The sequence below is a fragment of the Talpa occidentalis genome, unplaced genomic scaffold, assembly GCF_014898055.3.
Source record: "Talpa occidentalis isolate TD23 unplaced genomic scaffold, MPIMG_talOcc4v2.1 talOcc4.4, whole genome shotgun sequence".
NCBI classification, from domain to species: Eukaryota; Metazoa; Chordata; class Mammalia; order Eulipotyphla; family Talpidae; genus Talpa; species Talpa occidentalis.
Window position 1 is genome coordinate 131,331,033 of NW_023604295.1, and position 9,951 is coordinate 131,340,983.

Here is a 9,951-nt window from a genome sequence, read left to right on the forward strand (position 1 = left end):
AGGCGGAGGGGGCGGGCCCGCCGGGCCGGGGCTGGGGACGCGGGGTCCCGGGGATCCCCGCGTTTTCGGCTGGGGTTCACTGTGGACCGGACACTTAGCTGTTAAAGGACGCGCTCTCAGCCCAAGAATTTCACTTTTCCGCCGCCGCTTGCCTTTTAAAGCATTAACTTTGGGGTCTCCCTGGTGGCGCAAGGGGTTAACCGCACTTGAAGCAAACCGCAGCCTCGAACCCCCGCCTGCGCAGGGAGCAGCCCACAGGGCGCGGCAGACCTCTCCTGACTCGCCCGCTGCTCCCCTCAGCAGTGTATCTCAGTCTGCCTGTTCTGCTCCCCACTCTGTCTCTGGTGAATCCTCTCACCCCCTGCCCAACTGGCCTGTACCCCTGTTCTTGTATGCATAAATAAATAAATCTTTAAAAAAATTAATAAAGCATTAACTTTCCCCCCTCTTGCTTACCTTTTGTTTCCAGGCACAGCTCCTCGCAGAGGGAGAACCAAGGACAGAATTCTGGGGCTCCTATTTATAGCTCCAAACTCCTCTAGTAGAGGGCCGCCAACAATAAAGATTCTAATTTCCATGACCTATTTGAGGATTTCACTGATGGGAACTGAAGCAGCTAGTTTTTAAGGTTTTTGTTTCCTTTTTAAGTGTAATGAAAAACTTTATTCACGTTTTCTGAAAATACACGATTCTGAACTTTGCAAAGTTGTATAGGAGCAGGTTGGTGGAGGTTGTCAAGCTGAAAAGTGTGCTGGAAAACATAAGGAAAATAAGATTTTCTCTAAATACCCGCTCCCAGAGATAAACCAAATATCACTTAGGGCATATATACTTTAATACTTTTTAATGCTTATTTCGACATTGTGTATAGTATAATCCTGCTATGGCATTTGTGACATAAAATCATTCAAATATCAGCAAAGAAAAAGATGGTCTAAGACTCCACCTAATCTTCCAAATCTCACAATGCTGAGATTCTGTGAATTGCTTCGTAAGAACCCTTTCTCAACATTTTATTGTGACATTTTTCAAGACCACAGGAAATATTGAAAGACTAGTGCAATGAGTATCTGTGTACCCTTCGCAATGATTTTCACTTGTTACCATCAGGCCATAGTTGCTGTGTCCGTACCCACTTTTAAAATCTACTCTTAGCAGCTTTCAACTATGCAATGCGGTGTTATTATCTATAGTCATTATGCTGCAAATACACAATTTTTAATCTAATCATTTAAAATAAAGTTGAGGACATTATGAAACATCATTTCTAGATATTTCCTTGCCTAAAAGTAAGGACATTTTCCTACTTAACCACAAAAAGCATCATCACACCTAAGAATGTTAATAGTAATTCTATATTTGCTAATATCTAATTCATGATAAATGTTTCCAAACTGTGCCGCAAATGTCTCTTTTAGCTGCTTTTAAAAAATCCAAATCCTAATAAAGATTCACACATTGCATTTCATTATTCTGTCAAACCATGTATTTCAACAGGTACAGTGTACTGGTTTAAACCAGAATGGGGAATCCTCTCACACCTCTGGCTTGTACCCCAGTTCTTGTATGCATAAATAAATACATCTTTTAAAAAAAAGAAATAAAAGGAATCTATCATTGCCACTGAACGTCATCAATATTCATATTTAGGGAATATGAGCAGAGACGATCCATTAGGTGCATGAATATGGTTCTGTGTACCATCCAAAACGAATTTTTACAGAACTTCAGGCACAGATGACATATAGGGGGAATAAAACTTACCATCAGGAAAGATTATTAAAATCTTGCATGCATGAAGTGTTCCGATGATGGTGAAAGCAATTTAAATAAGCTTAAGTCTATGACAATGTCACACTTGTGAAAGTGTCTGACACTTCATTTTTGTATGATTTAAATATTGTTGGTGAAGATTCTTACATATGCTCACTTTTGAGGCCTAAGGGCAGAGAAGCAGAGAAACCGTTTTCTGCCGTACAGTTCACACTGAGAAGATTCTCATCTGAAGATATCTCTTTCCTATAAATATCGTCACCATCAACGTCAACATTGTTATACACTGCTTAGCCCCATCAGATATTAAAATGTGAATAATATCTCATTTTTTCCAGCATCAAAATAAAATGCCTTTAGTTCACTGTAGCTACCATTATTTGTCCACTCCACCTGGTGTCTGGTATCATGCAAACATTAGACATTTCATTAACATTTATTATACTTTTAAGGTGGTATCACTTTAGCTACTGATACTGATTTTAACTTGCCTGTTTAATCAAATTTTAGATTGTATTAATTCAAGTTAGACTTTTCTATTCTCTTATGCTTCCCTCTGTTAGGATTGCACACATCCCAAACTCTGGCCTTGGATAATGCACTGCAGCTGTTTCTCTTATTGATCTACATACCCAGAGAGATGCTGCTGAAAACTTCCCTTTCAATGAGCAGACATAAAAAGTCAGATAACAGTTATTTTAGTGTATCAAATTATTTTTGGTCTCTGGACTTTTTCTAGAAATTTTTCTCTAGAAAGAAATTTAAGGATACTGTGAGCAATTGGAAATATTCCATAGTTTCCATTTATCTGTGCTATAAATATGTCTTTTTAAAGAGCACCATGTTCCACAGTAGAATCTGATTGCAACCAAACAATTCAATTGTGGTGAAAAAGCTCAATTAGAGACCCTCAGGTCCCAAGAAATTTGGACTTAATATCCAGCACTTCCTTCCACATGATTGGTCTGTATTCTCCTAAAGTTCTTGTGCCTGACATTTAAAACACTTGTTTTTTAAGGCAGAAAATTTTTATTTTGGTTTTACTGACTAATTCGAGAGTGGGAGAATAAATTTGCTAAAATTTCCAAAAATAATTTGTCTTTGGGTAGATACCAAATATGTGAAGTATCAAACCAAATTCAAATTTTCTTTGGAAGTTTTAGAAAAATGCTTACAGAAACTCAGAATGAAAATAAATTTTGTAACCTTCATGAGAATCCCGGCTATAATTTAATTCTAGAACTGATCTAATTCTAGAAATGATCTCAGTTCACTCCTGATTCTACTCTATTGCTAAGTACCCTGCTCTGCAATCCAGCCAAGTTTCTTTTCAGCATTTTCATGGGAGGGCTTTCTTATATCAGAACTTACTGGAAGATGGGACCTTCAGCTACTTTCTGGACATTTAAGAAATAAAATTTTCTTTTAAAATACAAGTCATAATTCTGTGTTCTAAGGTTTAAAACACATTTAAAAGTGCTTCCCATGCAGAAAAAGCAGTAACAAGAGGAAAATATATAGCGATAGAGGCTCACATCAAGAAACAAGAAAGAACTCAAAGAAACAACCTAATCTTGAAGCTCAAAGATCTAGAAAAAGAACAACAAAAAAAACCCCAAAACCAGTAGAAGAAAAGAAATAATAAAAACTAAAGCAGAAATAAATGAAATTGAAACTAAAAAAACAATCCAAAAGATCAATGAAACGAAGAGCTGGTTCTTTGAAAAAAAATAAATAAAATAGACAAATCCCTAGCCAGGCTCACAAAGGAAAAAAGGGAGAAAGCACAAATAAACAGGATCATAAATGAAAGAGGAGAAATCACAACAGACACAGCAGAAATCAAAAGAATAATCAGAAACTACTATGAACAGTTATATGGAAACAAGTTCAACAATCTGGAGGAGATGGACAAATTCCTACAACTCTACAATCACCCAAAGCTAGATAAAGAAGAAATAGAACACCTAAACAGACCAATTACAAGCAGTGAAATTGAAATGGTAATCAAAAACCTCCCCAAAAACAAAAGCCCAGGACCTGATGGATTTACAAATGAATTCTACCAAACGTTCAGAAACGAATTAGTGCCTATCCTTCACAAACTCTTCCAAAAAATTGAGAAGGAAGGGACAATACCAAACACGTTCTATGAAGCTAACATTACACTAATACCAAAACCAAACAAGGACAACACACACAAAAGAAAACTACAGGTCAATCTCCCTAATGAATACTGATGCAAAAAATCCTCAATAAAATTTTAGCTATCAGAATCCAACAATGTATCCATAAGATAATTCACCATGACCAAGTAGGATTCATTCCAGGAACACAAGAATGGTTCAACATCTGAAAATCAATCAACGTTATCCAACACATCAACAAAAAGAAATATAAAAACCATATGAAAATATCAATAGATGCCGAGAAAGCTTTTGACAAAGTGCAACACCCATTCATGATAAAAGCCCTTGAAATTCTTGGGATACAAGGAACATACCTCAACATCATAAAGGCCATATATGACAAGCTAACAACCAGTATCATTCTCAATGGCGAAAAGCTGAAAGCATTCCCATTAGGATCTGGAACAAGACAAGGATGTCCACTCTCACCACTGCTTTTCAATATAATACTGGAAGTCCTACCCAGAGCAATAAGACAAGAGAAAGACATCCAAGGAATCCAAATAGGAAAAGAAGAAGTCAAACTATCACTATATGCAGATGATATGATAATATACATAGAGAACCCCAAAAACTCCCAGAAAAACTAATTCAACTAATCAGTCAGTTCAGCAAAGTGGCAGGATACAAAATCAACATGCAAAAATCAGTAGCCTTCCTATACACAAACAATAAATCTGAAGAAGAAGAAATCAAAAAAACCATCCCTTTTATTATCAAAACAAAAAAAATCAAATACTTGGTAATAAATCTAACAAAAGAGGTAAAGGACCTATACAAAGAAAACTATAAAACACTGTTAAAAGAAATAGAAGAAGACACAAAGAAATGGAAAGATATCACCTGCTTATGGATTGGAAGAATAAACATTATTAAAATGGCCATCCTACCAAAAGCAATATACAGATTCAATGCTATTCTAATTAAAATTTCAATGTCATTCTTCAAAGAAATAGAACAATTATTGATGAAATTCATATGGAATTACCAACAACCCTGAATAGCCAAAGCTCTCCTGAAAAAAAAAAAGAAGGGAATGGAGGCATCACATTCCCAGACTTCAAACTATACTACAAAGCCATAATCATCAAAACTGCATGTATTGGAACAAGAACAGACAGACCAATGGAATCAAATAGAAAATCCAGAAATAAACCCACAGATTTATGGTCAACTAATCTTTGACAAAGGAGCAAAGAATATGCATTGGAGCAAAGAAAATTTCTTCAATAAATGGAAAACTGTGTCGCTACATGCAAAAGAATGAAGCTTGACTACTACCTCAAACCATACACAAACACCAACTCAAAATGGATTAAAGAACTAGACATAGGACTTGAAACCATAAAATACATAGAAGGAAATATAGGCGAAACACTACATGCTATGCACATAAAGACATCTTTACAGACACATCACCCAAAGCAGTGATAGTGAAGGCAAAGATAAACAGCTGGGACTACATCAAATTAAAGAGCTTCTGCACAGCAAAAGAGACAATAACAAAAACAGAGAAACCCCACCGACTGGGAGAACATTTTTGCACACAACACTAACGATAAAGGACTCATCACAAAAATCTACAAAGAGCTGATGAGACTCAACAAAAACAAAGAAAATAATCCAGTCAAAAAATGGGCAGAAGAGCTAAAAAGAAACTTCTCTGAAGGGGAAATGCAAATGGCCAACAGGGATATGAAGAAATGTTCAACATCACTTGTAATCAGGGAAATGCAAATCAAAACTACTATGAGATACCATCTCACACCAGTGAGAATGGCACATATTAAAAAAACTAGCAACAACAAATGTTGGCGAGGGTGTGGAGAAAAAGGAACTCTTCTGCACTGTTGGTGGGAGTGCAAACTGGTCCAACCACTATGGAGAGCTGTGTGGAGATTTCTTGACCTACTAAACATAGAGCTTCCATATGATCCAGCAATTCCACTCCTAGGTATTTACCCAAAGGACACTGAAACATCAATTCCAAAGAGCACCTGCACCCCTATGTTTATAGCAGCACTATTTACAATAGCTAAGCTTTGGAAACAATCCAAATGCCCAAAAATAGATGACTGGATCAAGAAGATGTGGTACATATACACCATGGACTATTACTCAACATTCAAAAAAGATAAACACATGCAATTTGCAGCAACATGGATGGCGCTGGAAGGGATCATGCTCAGAGAAATAAGCCAGAAAGAAAAAGACAAATACCGGATGGTCTCACTCATAGCAGGAATCTAGAAAACTTAAATAAGGGACCAGGAAAAAAAATATAAGAAAGAAAATATCAAAATCAACAAACAACTATGAACCAGAGACACTCTATGGGGGTTGGGGGGCAGGGAAAGGAGGGCTTGGGGTCAAAATAAGGGAGTGGTAATTGTAAGGGGAATATAAAAATGAAAAGAAAAGAAAAAAGAAAAAAATAAAATAAAAGTGCCTTCCGTAACTTAAAAAAATACACCAGCTTTCCAATATTTCGAAAGCCTGTTGCTTCAGAGTATCTAACGTTGTTTGGACAAAGGTAAAATAAATCAGGACATGCAGCACTTTCATGTTTACAGTAGCTTTGCTGTTATAAACTATGGATAGATTTATTCTTTAAAAGAATTTAAAATTAAGCTACTTGGAATGTTAAAAGGGAGGAAAATGCTGGAGACCAAAGGAAATTATATATAAATTTGCACTTGAGTGTGTATAGACCCTGACTCTTTTTAAGAAGCATCCTAGGTGGAATGTTAGGTGGGTGTGACAATTATATAAAACACACATTCTGAAACATGTCCTTCCTATTCTGTTTCTGTTATGACACTCTTTAGAAGTGGGTTTGTACAATATTATGATTTTACTCTACATTTGAGAGAATTGGTAAGAGAATTTAAATGACTTCCTGGAGGTCACCTTGTTAATACAGAAAACTGAAGTGTGAGGTCATGTTCAGATTTCACGTTCATCAATATTTACTAAATTCTTTCAACACAGGACACTGTGTTATGGAAAATTCAGTCCCTTGTTTGTTTGTTTCTACCCCTTGCCTCCAGCTGGTCTTTGTAAATATTGCTCACAGATTTGGACCCCTGATAATACCTGAACTCATGTTCCTGCATGTGTTCTCAAACTAGGCTTTGACGTCCAGCATCAGTTGATTTTCTGGTATTGCCTGTCAACCCTTTCCTATGTTGAACTTTCTGTTCTCAGAGCTGAAGAATTCCTGAATGTTCTGATGTGTGGTTGAGGTAGAGCACAAGAAAAAACAACCTTTTGGAGAATGAAGAAATATTTCATTTCGGATGAGGTGGTAACTGAGTTGGATTTCATGGACAAAAGTAGCAAGGGATTTCTGGGGCTGGGGAAAAAATTCTCCCTCCCTTCCCAGGCTGGTTGAGTTGTCAAAACAGCATCACATGGATTAGCATTAGATGATTAGGAAGAATCAATTACATGATGTGAACTCCCGGCGAAACTCCACTGATTATACAGGGCTGTCATTTTATTGGGAAGGAAGGAATTTGAATTCTAAACCATGGGATGAGGTAAGAAGTTTCTGTGTGTGAAGGGAAGAGGAAGGGAACTTCATGTGACAAGAGAATTACTTTATCTTTCCTCTGAACATAAACATGGATTTCTCTGCTAGAAAGGACATGCTGGGCCTCCCCAGTGGCATAGCTGTTGAGCGCTGGGCTGTGAAGCTGCCAGCAGCCTCTGCAGCACCGGTTCGATCCCTGGCCACCGGCGAGGGTCCCACTTGGTGGTGCAGACCTCTCCTGCCGCGCCCGCTGCTCCCCTCAGCAGTGTACTTTGTCAGTCTGCCTGCTCTGCTCCCCGATCTGGCTCTGGTGAATTCTCTCACCCTCCTGCACTTCTGATTTTACCCAGTGCTTGTATAAATAAATAAATAAATCTTAAAAAAAAAATAGAAAGGACATGCTTCCTGATAAACCTGTACCTGGTGATGCCCCCATCACATTCTTCGAGGTTATTAAAAGGAGCAGTGATGCTTTGCTTAGGGGCAGGGAAAGGGAGTTAGGAGAGAGGCAGCAGCTTCTCTTCTGCCTCTACAGCCTTCACTGCTTTCAGCTGAATTTACTGTCCTTGAAGAGACCAACTCAGAATGTTGGGGTGTCTGATTTGAGCTGCTTCAGCAGGACTATTTAGATTGTAGGGCTTGCACAAGAACCCAAATTAGATGCCAGAGTCACACACTGAGCCAGACAGTAGCTCCAGTCTGTTTCTGATTCAGTTCTGAATGGTAAAAAGTTTCACCCTTTTTCTGAGGCCCGCTCCTGAGTGTGAGTCTTTGCCCATATAAATCCCCTAGTAGTAAAAAGGTTTTAGTTTCCCTTCAACTTGTACTTTTATTTCTATTATTACTCTCCAGTGGACAGATTATTGCATGAATGATGCTGGAAAAACCAGCAGCATTTAGAAGAAAATAAAGCTGGCTCAGACCCACATATAAGCCAAAATATGTAATGGTGCAAAGATTTAAACATGAAAATAAGCCAACAATTCAAGAAAAAGATATTTTTAATGTAGTCTTAAAGAAAGACTTTCCATACATGACCCCAAACCCAGAAACTCTAAAAGGGGCATAATAAATTTAACTACCTAAAAAGTCTGAAACATCTGCATGAGGGAAAAACAAGTGAAAATATAAATGCCAAATGCCAACTAACTGGAAGTGAACTAAATACCCATTATTTGTGGAATGGTTAAATAAACTATGGTATCCATACTTAGAATACTATCTAACAGTTTGAAAAGGAGGTAAATCTATGTATGTTGGCCAAAAAAAAAAAACCCTCTATAATATAGAATGTTGTCAAAGAAGGTTGCAAAGGATAGTTATGCTAGAATTCTATTCGGGAAAGAGTATAAGCAATGCAAAAGCCAATTATTTTTATTTGCACATATGTAAGAGGACTGAAGTCTCATCATTCCATTCCCTAGAGAAGAGTCTCCTAGAGACTTAAAAGATGGCACTCGGGGATGTTGGCCAGGGGGTCTTCTGCTTTTGCTCCCCAGCTTCTGTCTGGCTGTCCCTGCTAGGGAAGAGGATCCCTTCTTCTGCTCAGGTCCCACACATGTCCCTTCCACTAACTGGGACCTGTAGCTCCTTTTCCAGCTTTGACACTTTGGCAGACGGCATGATTCCACTTTCTTAAAAAACCCTGGCAGGGTGGCACAACAGGTTGAGTGCAGCACTAGGAAGCTCTCCACAGCCTCTGCAGCATGGCCGAACGGCTGGCAGAAATACCCACATGGCGAGCAGACCTCTCCTGTCATGCCCATTGCTCCCCTCAGCAGTGTATTTCGTCAGTCTGCCTGTTCTGTTCCCCACTCTGTCTCTGGTGAATCCTCTCACCCTCCCACACCTCTGGCCTGTATAAAAATAAATAAATCCTTAAAAAAATTTTTTTTTTTTTTTTTAAAAATCTGGTGGCTGCCATCTTGACCTCATGGCGGATTAGACTTGGACGGTATATTCTGAACTTTGGTTCTCTTCTCCTCTCCTTCCCCTGCACATCTCTAGCTTGTGTTTCCAAGAACGTTGCTTGAATCCTTTCTCCTAAGACTCTTGGGTCTTGGGCTCTCTGCTTTGGGTGCTGCCTGTTTGGCTGAAAATTTGCCCACAGGGGATGTTTGATTTCCAAGTTTGATCAGGAACCCATATTTTGAAATCCTTCTCTGCCCAACTCCTCCTTTCTCTCTCGCTCTTCCCTCTGAACCTCTCACCAATTAAAAATCTTTGGGTACACTAGAGTTTGATTACTTTGCCTTTGTGCACACAAGTGGGCACGAACTCTTAGACAAACTGTTTCTCCCTGGGCATCCCCTGGTTTTACCCAGGAGCAAACAAACGCTGTGAAAGTATACAGAGCTAGAGAAATTAAACAAGAAAAACAGAGTGGGCAAATTGGAAAGAAGTAAAGCTATGTTCACAAAAGACATGATGTTCTATCTAGAAAATTTAACAATC